We start from the raw sequence: 13,726 nt of genomic DNA on the forward strand, positions 1-13,726 counted from the left end.
ATAGGCACCAGAGAAAGGTGAAGCCCAGTGCAAGGAAATCCAAAAAGTGATACAAGAAGTGAAGACAGAAATATTCAAGGAAATAGATAACATAAAGAAAAAACAATCAAAACTTCAGGAAACATTGGACACACTTACAGAAATGCAAAATGCTCTGGAAAGCCTCAGCAATAGAATTGAACAAGTAGAAGAAAGAAATGCAGAGCTTGAAGCCAAGGTCTTTGAATTAACCCAGTCCAAACAAAGACAAAGAAAAAAGAAGAAGAAAATATGAACAAAGCCTCCAAGAAGTCTGGGATTATGTTAAACAACCAAACCAAAAATAATCAATGTTCCTGAGGAAGAAGAGAAATCTAAAAGTTTGGAAAACATATTTGGGGGAATAATTGAGGAAAACTTTCCTGGCCTTGCTAGAGACCTAGACATCCAAATACAAGAAGCACAAAGAACACCTGGGAAATTTGTCACAAAAAGATCATCGCCAAGGCACATTGTTATCAAGTTATCTAAAGTTAAGATTAAGGAAAGAATCTTAAGAGCTGTGAGACAAAAGAACCAGGTAACTTATAAAGGAAAACCTACCAGATTAACAGCAGATTTCTCAGCAGAAGCCCTACAATCTAGAAGGGATTGGGGTCCTATCTTCAGCCTCCTCAAACAAAACAATTATCAGTCAAGAATTTTGTATCCAGCAAAACTAAGCACCATATATGAAGGAAAGATACAGTCTTTTTCAGACAAACAAATACTGGGAGAATTTGACACTATCAAGCCACCACTACAAGAACTGCAAAAAGGAGCTCTAAATCTTGAAGCAAATCCTGGAAACACATCAAAACAGAACCTCTTTAAAACATAAATCACATAGGACCTACAAAACAAAACTACAATTTAAATAACAAAAACAAAAAAAAATCAAGGTACACAGGCAACAAATAGCATGATGAATGCAATGGTGCCTCATATCTCAATATCAGCACTGAAAGTAAATGACCTAAATGTTCCACTTTAAAGATACAGAACTGCAGAATGGAAAAGAACTCACCAACCAACTATCTGCTGCCTTCAGGAGACTCACCTAACACATAAGGACTCACATAAACTTAAAGTAAAGGGGTGGAAAAAGGCATTTCATGCAAATGGACACCAAAAGCAAGCAGGGGTAGGTATTCTTATTTCAGACAAAACAAACTTTAAAGCAACAGCAGTTAAAACAGACAAAGAGGGGCACTATATAATGGCAAAAGGCCTGGTCCAACAGGAAAATATCACAACCCTAAACATATGTGGACCTAACACTGGAGCTCCCGAATTTATTTTAAAAATTACTAATAGACCTAAGAAATGAGACAGACAGCAACACAATAATAGTAGGGGACTTCAATACTCCACTGAGAGCAACAGACAGGTCATCAAGATAGAAAGTCAACGAAGAAACAATGAATTTAAACTATACCTTGGAACAAATAAACTTAACAGATATATACAGAACATTTCATCCAACAACAAAATACACATTCTATTCAACAGCACATGGAACTTTCTCCAAAATAGACCATATGATAGGCCACAAAATGAGCCTTAATAAATTTAAGAAAACTGAAATTACATCAAGCACTCTCTGAGACCACAGTGGAATAAAACTGGAAATCAACTCCAAAATGAACGTTCAAAACTACGCAAATACATGGAAATTACATAACCTGCTCCTGAATGATCATTGGGTCAAAAATGAAATCAAGATGGAAAAATAAAAATTCTTTGAACTGAATGACAATAATGACACAACCTATCAAAACCTCTGAGATACAGCAAAGGCAATGCTAAGAGGAAAGTTCATAGCCCTAAACGTCTACATCAAAAAAACTGGAAGAGCACAAACTGACATTCTAAGGTCACAACTCAAGGAACTAGAGAAACAAGAACAAACCAAACCCAAACCCAGCAGAAGAAAGGAAATAATTAAGATCAGAGCAGAATTAAATGAAATTGAAACCAAAAAAGATAAATAAAACAAAAATGCTGGTTATTTGAAAAGATAAATAAAATTGATAGGCCATTAGGAAGATTAACCAAGAAAAGAAGAGAGAAAATCCAAATAACCTCATTAAGAAATGAAACAGGAGATATTACAACTAATACCATGGAAATACAAAAGATCTTTCAAGGCTACTATGAACACCTTTACGGACATAAACTAGCAAACCTAAAAGAGATGGACAAATTCCTGGAAAAATACAACCCTCCTAGCCTAAATCAGGAAGAATTAGATACCCCAAACAGACTAATAACAAGCAGTGAGATTGAAATGGTAATTTAAAAATTACCAACAAACAAAGCCCAGGGCCAGATGTATTCACAGTAGAATTCTACCAGACATTCAAAGAAGAATTGGTACCAATCCTTTTGACACTATTCCACAAGGTAGAGAAAGAAGGAATCCTCCTAAATTCATTCTATGAAGCTAGCATCACCCTCATATCAAAACCAGGAAAGGACATAATCAAAAAAGAAAACTAGAGACCAATATCCCTGATGTATATTGTATTAGTCTGTTTTCACACTGCTGATAAAGACATACCTGAGACTGGGAAGAAAAAGAGGTTTAATTGGACTTACAGTTCCACATGGCTGCAGAGCCCTCAGAATCATGGTAGGAGGCAAAAGGCAGTTCTTACCATGGCAGCAGCAAGAGAAAATGAGGAAGAAGCAAAAGCGGAAACCCCTGATAAACCCATCAGATCTCTTGAGACTTATTCACTATCACAAGAATAGCACAGGAAAGACCAGCCCCCATGATTCAATTACCTCCCCCTGGGTCCCTCCCACAACATGGGAGAATTCTGGGAGATATAATTCAAGTTGAGATTTGGGTGGGGACACAGCCAAACCATATCAAACATAGATGCTAAAACCCTTACCAAAATACTAGCTAACCGAATCCAACAACCTATCGAAAAGATAATCCACAGTGATCAAGTGGGTTTTATACCAGGGATGCAGGGATGGTTTAACATATGCAAGTCAATAAATGTGATACACCACATGAACAAAATTAAAAACAAAAACCATGTGATCATCTCAATAGATGCAGAAAAAGCATTCGACAAAAGCCAGCATCCCTTTATGATAAAACTCTCAGCAAAATCAGCATACAAGGGACATACCTCAATGCAATAAAAGCCATCTATGCTAAACCCACAGTCAACATAGTACTGGATGGGGAAAAGTTGAAAGCATTCCCTCTGAGAACTAGAACAAGAGAAGGATGCCCACTCTCACCACTCCTCTTCAACATAGTACTGGAAATCCTAGCCAGAGCAATCAGGCAAGAGCATGGAAAAGCATCCCATGCTTTTTAATAGTGAAGTGTTGATCCTGGATTCGACTTTTGCCATCCAGTACCATATCAACATCATCACTCTCCATATTGAGTTTTACGATGTGTAAAGCAACACTCTCTCTGCATCTGCCTATCAGCTGCTATTTTGGGTGAATGTTTGGTCTTAGATTCTTCACCTTAAGGGTCTCACATCTTCAAATGGTCCATTATCGATGGTGCTGATGATCCCTGTAAGTCCTCTAGACCAGAGGTCAGCAAACTTTGTAAAAAGCGGGACAGTAAATGTTTTAAGTTTTGTGGGTCAGAGAGTCTCTGTTTCACTACTCACTTCTGCTCATTGTAACACAAAAGCAGCCATATAAAAGGCATAAATAAACTGGCATGGCTGTGCTCCAATAAAACTTTATTTCCAAAAGTAGATGGTGCACTGGATATGGCCCATGGGCCCTAATATATTGACCCCTACTCTGTACAGCAGCCTTGTTCTATTTGTTGGGTTTTTTCAATAGAAATTGAAAGGATGAAATGATGTCTTCATACTTGCAAGATGACTGATCATTATCAACTTAATGGAAAGGGTACACTTGGAGAGTAGAGAAAGACATAGATGACCTGCAAAGCCAGAACCAGAGGTCCCCTCCCAGAGCCACTCTACATGGAAACTCCCATAATGCCATTAACAGGTCCTAAATGCCTGACAGAGAGGAGATGATCAATAAAGACTGGTACCATTATTATTATCAGGACTAGATTAATACGGCATATGTTACTGAAGTTGTTGAACTATCAACTAAAGACAAAAATGTTTTTTAATCAATCTCATCTCATAGTTTATGGAACAGGAATTGCCAGCTTCCTTTTCATGGGAAGAAACTGAGGCCTTGGTGGTTAAAAACAGAACCAGAAATTCCAAGTAAAAGGCGGAGATGGTAAAACCAGATTTGAAACCCTTGCCAAGCACAGACACATGTAGGCACCACTCATGGCCGTTTTCTTGAGCAAAATGGCCCACAAACTATTATACTTGCAGATTTAGTCCATTTTGCCCAATAAGAATTAATTTTATTGCAGCAACTTGACGCTCCAATTATCCCTAAACTTTGAAACTCTGCCAGTTCACTGAGAAACTTTCTGTTGTTGTTGTTATTTTGTTTGTTTGGTTTGGTTTTTGAGATGAAATTTCGGTCTTGTTGCCCAGGCTGGAGTGCAATGGCGCAATCTCAGCTCACCGCAACCTCCGCCTTCTAGGTTCAAGTGATTCCCCTGCCTCAGCCTCCCAAGTAGCTGGGATTACAGGCATGTGCCACCACGCCCGGCTAATTTTATATTTTTAGTAGAGACAGGGTTTCTCCATGTTGGTCAGGCTGGTCTTTAACTCCCAACCTCAGGTGATCCACCCGCCTCAGCCTCCCAAAGTGCTGGGATTATAGGCATGAGCCACGCCCGGCCCACTGAGAGGTTTTATACATGGAGGCAGCCGGATGTTGGTGGAAAGGGCATGCCATGACTTGGAGAGCCTCAGAGGTTTGGGTTCAAGTCCTTGCTTTGGTTTCTCTGTGTTTTAGTTCACTCACCTAATGAAATATGGATCATAATACCTACTGAGTGAGTGTTATGGTGAATTCTGTCTCCTCAAAAAATGTGTTGGAGTTCAAACTTGTAGTACCTATTAACGTGGCGTTATTTGAAGACGGAATCTTTACAGAATTAATCGAGTAAAGACAAGGTCATTGAGGTGAGCTCTAATCCAATATGACTGGTGTCCTTATAAAAATAAGGGGAAAATTTGGGCCCCAAAACAAATATGCATACAGAAAACACAAAGTGAAGATGGAGGCAGAGATTGGAATTCTGCTGCCACAAACCAAGGACTGTCTGGAACTACCAGAAAAGCTGGAAGAGGCAAGGAAAGATTTTTCCCCTACAGGCTTCAGAGAGAACAGGACCCTCCCAACACTTTGCCTTTTTACTTCCTCTGGATTTTTTACTAGCCTCCAGAACTGTCAAACAATACACTCTGTTGTTCTAAGCCATCTAGTTTGTGGTACTTTGTTACCATAGCCCTAGCCAAGTAACCTTGTGAAGACTCAATGAGATAATGGAAACAAGTGCATCACTCCATGGCCAAGGCATGATGTATGCTCCAGAATGTTTGTGGAAGACATAAGTGTTCTTTTAAATGTCTAGTTTCCATTTAGCAAACCCCTAGTATGTGGCTGTTAGTCAGTTTTGCATTACTATAAAGGAATGCCTGAGGCTGGGTAATTTATAAAGCATAGAGATTTTATTTTGGCTCATGGTTCTGCAAACGGTACAGGAAGCATGGTGCTGGCATTAGCTTCTAATGGGGCCTCAGGAAGCTTCCAATCATAGTGGAAGGCAAAGGGGGAGCAGGTGTGTCACATGGTGAGTGAGCCAGCAAGAGGGGGAAGGGGGAGGTCCCGCACTCCTTTAAGCCATCAGTTCTCACATGAACTAATGGAGCGAGACTCACTGATTACCACAAGGACACCACTGAGTTATTCATGAGAGATCCGCATGCCCCAAACCCCTCCCACCAGGCCCCACATCTAACATTAGGGATCACATGAGATTTAGAGGGGACAGACATGCAAACTATATCAGAGGCATATTAGGATACCTTGTGTATGTTCTCATCAGTAATTCTTACAATAACGCTATGAAATATGGGGGTTATCAGTCTCACCCACATTATAAATGACGAGACTGGAGCCCAAGGAGGTTAAGTGACTTGTGCAAGGTGACACAGCTGGGAAGTGGTCACTGCGTGGCACTGACTCATTTAGGGTAAGTCACCAAGGTATCCTGAATGCAGCAATGACATTAGAGGAATCAAGTGGTCAGAGTTGTTCAAAAGCATGTTCCACATGAATATGTAACATAAGGGATCCATAACATTGGAAAGCCTATTCTAAGCAATTTCAGTGGCATACTTCATACTATAGACCTTTAGAAGTATTATGTAATTTAATTCCACAAAAGGATATGAAATCCAGAGGATATAGTGGACATAGAGATGTGCTGCCTATGAGATACCATCTCACATCAGTCAGGATGGCCATCATTAAAAAGTGAAAAATAACAGATGCAGGGAGGTTGTGGAGAAAAAAGAACACATATACACTGTTTGTGGGAGTATAAATTAGTTCAACCATTGTGGAAAGCAGTATGGCGATTCCTTGAAGAGCTAAAAACAGAACTACCATTTGACTCAGCAATCCTATTACTGGGAATATACCCAAAGGAATATAAATCATTCTACCATAAACACACATGCATGTGAATGTTCACTGTGGCACCACTCACAGCAGCAAAGACATGGAATCAACCTAAATGCCCATCAATGACAGATTGGATAAAGAACATATGGTACATATACACCATGGAATACTGTGCAGGCATAACAAAAGAACTAAATCATGTCTTTTGTAGGAACATGGATGGAGCTGGAGGCCATTATCCTTAGCAAACTAAACAGGAACAGAAAACCCAATACCCCATGGTCTCACTTATAAGTGGGAGCTAAATGAAGAGAACACATGGACACAAAGAAGGGAACAACAGACACTAGAGTCTACTTGAAGGTGGAGGGTGGGAGGAGGGAGAGCAGCAGAAAAGATAACTACTGGGTACTAGGTTTAATACCTGGGTGATGAAATAACCTGTACAATAAACCCCGATGACATGAGTTTACCTATGTAACCTTCACATGGACCCTGCACCTAAAATAAAAGTTTAAAAAAAAAAAGAAGAGCTTGCTGCCCAAGCTGTCAACTCCTTTAGTGTTGCCTGAGCTATAGAAAGACCTCGCCCAATGTCATGGTCTTCTGGTGCAGTCTACACCGAGTGACTGAACAAGAGGAGCAGCTACTTCAGAATTTCAGTGCTGAAGGGTCATGCTCGCTGTAGAGCTCCCCACTTCTAGGCTGGCAGAGGTGTTGTCAGGCCTGTATTATGGGTGGGCATCTCCCTCCTTAGCCTACTCTCCCTGCCCTACTTTCTTCATTAAACATTGTTTCCTACTGATATGCTGCACACCAAACTCCATCTCTATGTCTGCTTCAGAGAACCCAGGTTTTGCATCTTCCTTCAGCTGGCAAGAAACAATATTGGCCCAGATACGAAGCTGATAAAATATCCAGGGAGAGAAAAGATCCTAAAATCTAGGCCCTTGTAACTTGAGACCAGAAGGACAAAATGCAGTGAGGTGTGAAGGAACGGCTTAAGTGCCTGTAAAAAAAGCTCCAGCCCAGTCTCTGGACAGATGTGAGGTCCCATTGACTTAAAATCCAAAGAAAGAATCTCCGTGAAATAACACTAAAATGCAAGAGTTCATCTTCCCTGCAGGGTTCAGAAATAGTCCCTCTATTATCTGTAGAATCAAATCTGTAAGACCAGATAACTGTATTTTAAAGGAATCCATGATAAGAACATTGGAACTTGATATTTCAAATTCAATGGATCAATTCCAAAAAACGTACATGTATGGCTAAGAAAAGCCTACTCAAATAAATGGCATTTTAGATTCTCAAAGTCATAGAAAAAAAGATTTTGAAAGTCTTGTGATATGGGCAAAAACCCCCGGCTGACAAGCAATTGTTTCCTATGTATACATATTCACATGTCCACTTAAGGTCAAGATCAAAAGAAGCTAAGTAAGAACAGAGGAGAGGAAGGACTAAATTGTTCCTTGAGAATTTTTGAGCTGATTAAAAATTTACAGAGAAAAGAATTCATTCCAAACATTCACTTCGGAACTCCCGTTTGAAGGGAGCCTGGTACTTTATTGCTAAACCCTGCCTTTCAAGTGATCTGATTACCCCTTATCAGGGACCATTAGTGTCTGATAGTAGCAACCCATCCGCTGTTCGACCTTAATTTCCTTAAAGAAAAACCTTCTTTGGCATGCAACTCCTCCCCTGGTTCACCCCATGGAGTATCCAAGGAATAAAGACACACTGAAACATCCGGCACCAAAAAGTCAAGTCACCTCCTGCCAACTCTAACACACCATTCCACACTCCCGCCACAGAACAATACCATCTTCCTGCCCCAAGCTTTGCTGAGCAACAGAAAGACAAAATGGCATGCAATGTTGAATACGATGATTACGAATTATGTAGCAGGCCAGAGTCAATGAGACTGTGAGAGCTTTCAGCCCTGCCTTTTCCATTTATGGGTCAGGAACCAGAAACCCACAGTCACATGGGGCAGTAGAGGTCAAGTCTAGATTTCCGAATTCAAACCAGGCTTAATTCCACTACAAAGCGTCACCACCCACATCATATTTTTCTCCCACAGCATGACTTAAGGAGAAAACAAACCCTTCAGGCTAATTTGATCTAGGAATGTCATCTCTCCTTTGTTATTATATGCATGTGGTATTATAGACATTTTAAAGATAATTCGGGAAAACTGAGATCCACCACCAAAGAATAATGGCTAGGGAAGAAGAACCCATTTTGAATTAAAATCCCGTGCATATTGGTCTCATTTTAAAATGTGGTCTCTCCCTAGTTTCCACTAAAGGGAAAAAAAGATACAGAAAAGAAGATATAGAAAAAGGGGGAACCCTACAAGAACAGTGAAACTATGACTGGCAGGCAAACTTTTACCAGAATGTGGAAGGAGATGCCGCTAATTACAAAGATAAATCCAACAGCGGCCCCTCTGGAGCTCTGATTTTCGTCCGTCACCATGCTCAGAATCGCAGGTCTGTATGCACAGAAAAACAGCTCAGCCATTCCCATAGGGTGTGGGTGTGGGTTTGTCGATAGTTAAGAGTCCCTTCGGAGCCTGACTTTTTACTTTTATCTCAAAGAGGAAACTAACTAAATGACATAGTGACTGGGAGAGAGGGGTGACCAAGGAGGGCATTGCAGGGTTGGTGGGCGGCTCCAAGCTCTTGAGTGAGCCAAGAGCCTCAGGAGGTGGAGAGGTGATGCAGGGGCAGGGGGCAGGCTTTGTCATGCGTGCCACCAGTTCAGGGTCAGGAAAGCAAATGGCAAAGGGAGAATCAGGGGTCACATGTAAATTAAGTGGTTGAAATTTAAAGGGTTGCTGGTGAGACCAGGAAGAATGGCAAGAAAACATTTGTCATCGTAAAGTATATCTCTGCTTTATGGCTGGTTAAGGAAAAAGAAAACAGATTTGATTATACAGAAGACAAACCTGAAATTTGTAGGAAAAGTTAGGTGCTCGGGATGAATGGGAGGAGATATGGAGGTAAAAATGAAGACCAAGAAAATAACAGATAACCCAGAATGACTTAAATACTGTGAATTCTTGAGGAGGAAACAAGAGAGGCTGAAAAGAGAGCTTTGATTTAAAATCATTCATGAGGTCAGGCACCCGTGGCTCACACCTGTAATCCCAGCACCCTGGGAGGCCAAGGCAGGCAGATCACCTGAGGTCAGGAGTTCAACACAGGCCTGGCCAACATGGTGAAAGCCCATCTCTACTAAAAATACAAAAATTAGCCAGGCATGGTGGTGCATGCCTGTAATCCCAGCTACTTGAGGGGCTGAGGGAGGAGAATCACTTGAACCTGGGAGGCAGGGGTTTCCCTGAGCCCAGATTGCACCACTGCACTCCAGCCTGGGGGACAGAGCGAGACTCCATCTCAAAAACTAAAAAAATTAAATTAAATCGTTCATGAAAACTTTAAAGAGTTAAAAAATAACCAATATGCGGAGGAAAATGTGTATTTACCATGTTCCAACCTAAACTGATGAGAGAAGCCCCCAGTGAAAGGTGTTCTAACAACTCTTAAGTCATATGAATGGATTCAAAAGGCATATAAGTATTCAACCAGAGGAAAAAAGAAGCCATCTACAACAGAACAAAAAGGAAACACCTTCAGTTCTTCCTTCTATAACACTAAAAACTAAGGGAAAATGCAATACAATTTTGGCTAAATTTAAATTTAAGATTATTAAGAGATGGCCGAGTGTGGTAGCTCACGCCTGTAATCCCAGCACTTTGGGAGGCCGAAGTGGGTGGATCACGAGGTCAGGAGTTGGAGTCCAGCCTGACCAACATGGTGAAACCCCATCTCTACTAAAAATACAAAAATTAGCCGGGCATGGTGGCACGTGCCTGTAATCCCAGCTACTCAGGAGGCTGAGGTGAGAGAATCACTTGAATCTGGGAGACAGAGGTTGCAGTGAGCCGAGATCGTGCCATTGCACTCCAGCCTGGGCGACAGCACAAGATTCCATCTCGAAGAAAAAAAAAGAGAGAGAGAGATACACCAAATGGTCAAAAGATGACTCAAAAACAATAGGCCTTCGTGATATAAAAGGACTGGTGACGAACATTAAAATTTGTTAAACAAGGTCTAAATAAATGTTATAAAAATGCTGACCATATTAAATATAAATGTAAAACACCTCCCAAAACAATGTATTAAAAAAATTATTTAATAGCAATAATCTGAATCCTGAAGCCCAGTTTATATTTTTAAAATCTTAGAAATAATTGTATGACTATGTCAAAACAGCTCACGTACTCCATAAATATACACACCTATATATCCACAAAAATTAAAAATAAAACATTATGTAAAAAAAACTTAGAAATAGGAAAGTAGAGTTAAAACACATTAAGCCACTTGCTTGATATAGAAAACTTAAAAATTATCTCATTCTTCATTTTGATTATTATAGGAATACATATTTTAAAAGTTTTTATAAATTTAAAGAGCCATTAGTAAAGTTAAAACTAAAGTACATTGACTCAATCTCAGGAGACTGTAAAGGTTAAAAATAAGTAAGTACACATTTTTTAAAAACTAAAACATTAGAAAGAGGAAGAAAACATTTTTTAAAAGTAGAAACTTTCTCGCAAAAATAAATAAAAACATTAAAAGATGATCAGATTGAATTTTTTTAATCAAATATATTTTGCTCTCAAGAGATATTTTGAAAATAAAATGACCAGGAAAACTTTTTTTCAATGAACAAAGATTTGTTAAACAAATTTTTAAGTGGATTTAAAAATAGGAAAGTGTAGCAATATCTATTTCTGACAAAGTGGAATTTCAGGTAGAATACTGAACAGTATAGGGACTGAAAATTTATATCAATAAAGATAGAATTTAAAATGCATACATAATAATAAACCTTTCCTGAACAGCATATCAAATATATGAAGCAAAAATTATTTCAGATAAATAATATTTAAAGGAGAGAAACCATTATATAGAAAATAATACACATGCCTAAATAACGTTTGATTTAAAAATTAAAACAAGCCAACAAACAAAGTATTTTTAAATGTGTAAAATTTTAAAATATATAATCAAAACTCTAGAGATAGGTAAGTTTACATTTCAATTCTCTTAGTATTAAAAAGGAAACAAAAAAAATGAACTAAGCCCACAATCCAAAAAGGAAACAAATCTAAAGAAGGCAGAAAATACTTTTTTACAAAACTATTGTCATTCAACAAATTATATAATTAATTGATAAGTCCTGGAGCTGATTCTTTGGAAAACATGTACATAAAGACACACACATTTCTAGCACTTAAGAAAATAAAATCAGAAAATAAAAATATACCTATGTAAATGAAGTAGAAATGATCACAAATAAAAGATTATGTTATAAAACATATTTTTATAGATCTATGCTAATAATATGTTCACAAAATGACAGATTCCTCCAAGAAAATGTTCATTATCAAAACAACAGCAAAAGCATCTCATGTGGACAAGCCAAAAACTATGGAAAATTTTTCAAAAGTTACCCAAAATTCATCTCCCAGAGGCTACATACCATAACATGTTTTTAGGTAAGCTCTTTTAAAAAAGGAATAGATTACTTTTGTTATATAAATCACTTCAGAGCATAGAAAATATAGAAAGCCTACCAGCACAGTTTACATAATTTGCCCAATTCTGAAACCAAAACCAGAGAAGAGAGGAAAGAGGAAATCCAAAAGAAAAAAAAAAGAGGAAAAAAATCCTATTATAGACCAATCTCACAACAATAGACACAAAAATTCTATATAAAATACCACAAAGTGAATTTCATATTATTTTGGAAGAATGGCCCACCATAATCAGATTTGCACAAGGAATGCTGGGCTCTTTAATATTAGGCATTGTATTAATATGACACATTTGGGCCAATTAGGGAAACAGCATGACACTCTTCAGCTAGATAAGAAGAGTTGCTAGAGTCAGCTGTTCACACACTAAATAGATATCAGAGAAAAAATAAGTTTCCAGATATCCAGATAATTCTTTAAGAAGAAAAGGATCAAACTGTAAATTATCCAGATGTCTGAAATTAAAATATTCATTAGTTCAAACAGAATGTCCTCTGAGAAAGAGAAATAGAACTCCAGAAGCCATCTCCTTCTTATTACAAGCAATAGGAATGCCCCATTCCTAAAGAAGGCCATCCAGAACGCCAACCTTACTGCAATTTGGTGCAGGCCATTGGCCCTCTGTTAGGCCATGGATTCTCTCTTGCTCTGCTCAGTGTCTAGCCTCAGCTCAAGTCCCACTTCATGCCCTCCAGGAAGCTCCTGCTAACACCCTCTTCTCTTCCTTCCCTCCTGACCTCTGGGACAAAACTCTCTGGGAACACTCCGTCCTGTTCACTATTTCCTTGTCTGTCTCTCCTGAGACCACAAACTCCTGCAGGCCCTGGTTTGTGTCATATAATTTCATTATCCAACCCTGCAACACAGAGTAAGTACTCAATTAATATTCTTTGTTTAATTAATCAATATACCAAAAATTTTCAAGTACATATCTGTATTAATTTCTGTGCAGCAAAACAATTCTAAATTAATAATGGAGTCATGTTTTCCTCCAACAAATCAGTCCAAAACCCTAATGCAGGCATGCACATAGGTACACTCTGAGCAAGTTTTAAGTCATTTCCTGATTCCAGCCCTGGCACTTGAGCTTTTAGAGCTTGCCACATGAATCTAGGGAACAAAAGCTAAAAAGCATTCCGCTGTCATTTTTCTTCCTGGTTCTGTTTCATCTGTGTAGACAGTGAGAAAACACAACTAGGCCAATCCAGGTTTCCCATTTCAATTACCTGCTGGTAAAGGGTAATCTTCAAATGAAACTTTAAACCAAAGAATTTACCTTATTCAGCTAATGGCCCAAATGTCTCCTTTGGCAAAACCCAAGAGAATCTCCCTCTCTTTTAAAAGGCAACTTTCTGTTTTTTCACATTGCCTGTACCAAGTTACACTAATCAAGACCACACTAATGTGGCCACCTTCCACCCCTTAACCAATTGGCCAAGCTTCATGGGAATAAAAATTGCTCCAAAAACTGAGAATCCTAAGTACTGCAGGTACTAACTGGGGTGGGGAAAGCCTGTTCTGCTTCATTAC

Source organism: Pan troglodytes, chromosome 22, assembly GCF_028858775.2.
Source record: "Pan troglodytes isolate AG18354 chromosome 22, NHGRI_mPanTro3-v2.0_pri, whole genome shotgun sequence".
NCBI classification, from domain to species: Eukaryota; Metazoa; Chordata; class Mammalia; order Primates; family Hominidae; genus Pan; species Pan troglodytes.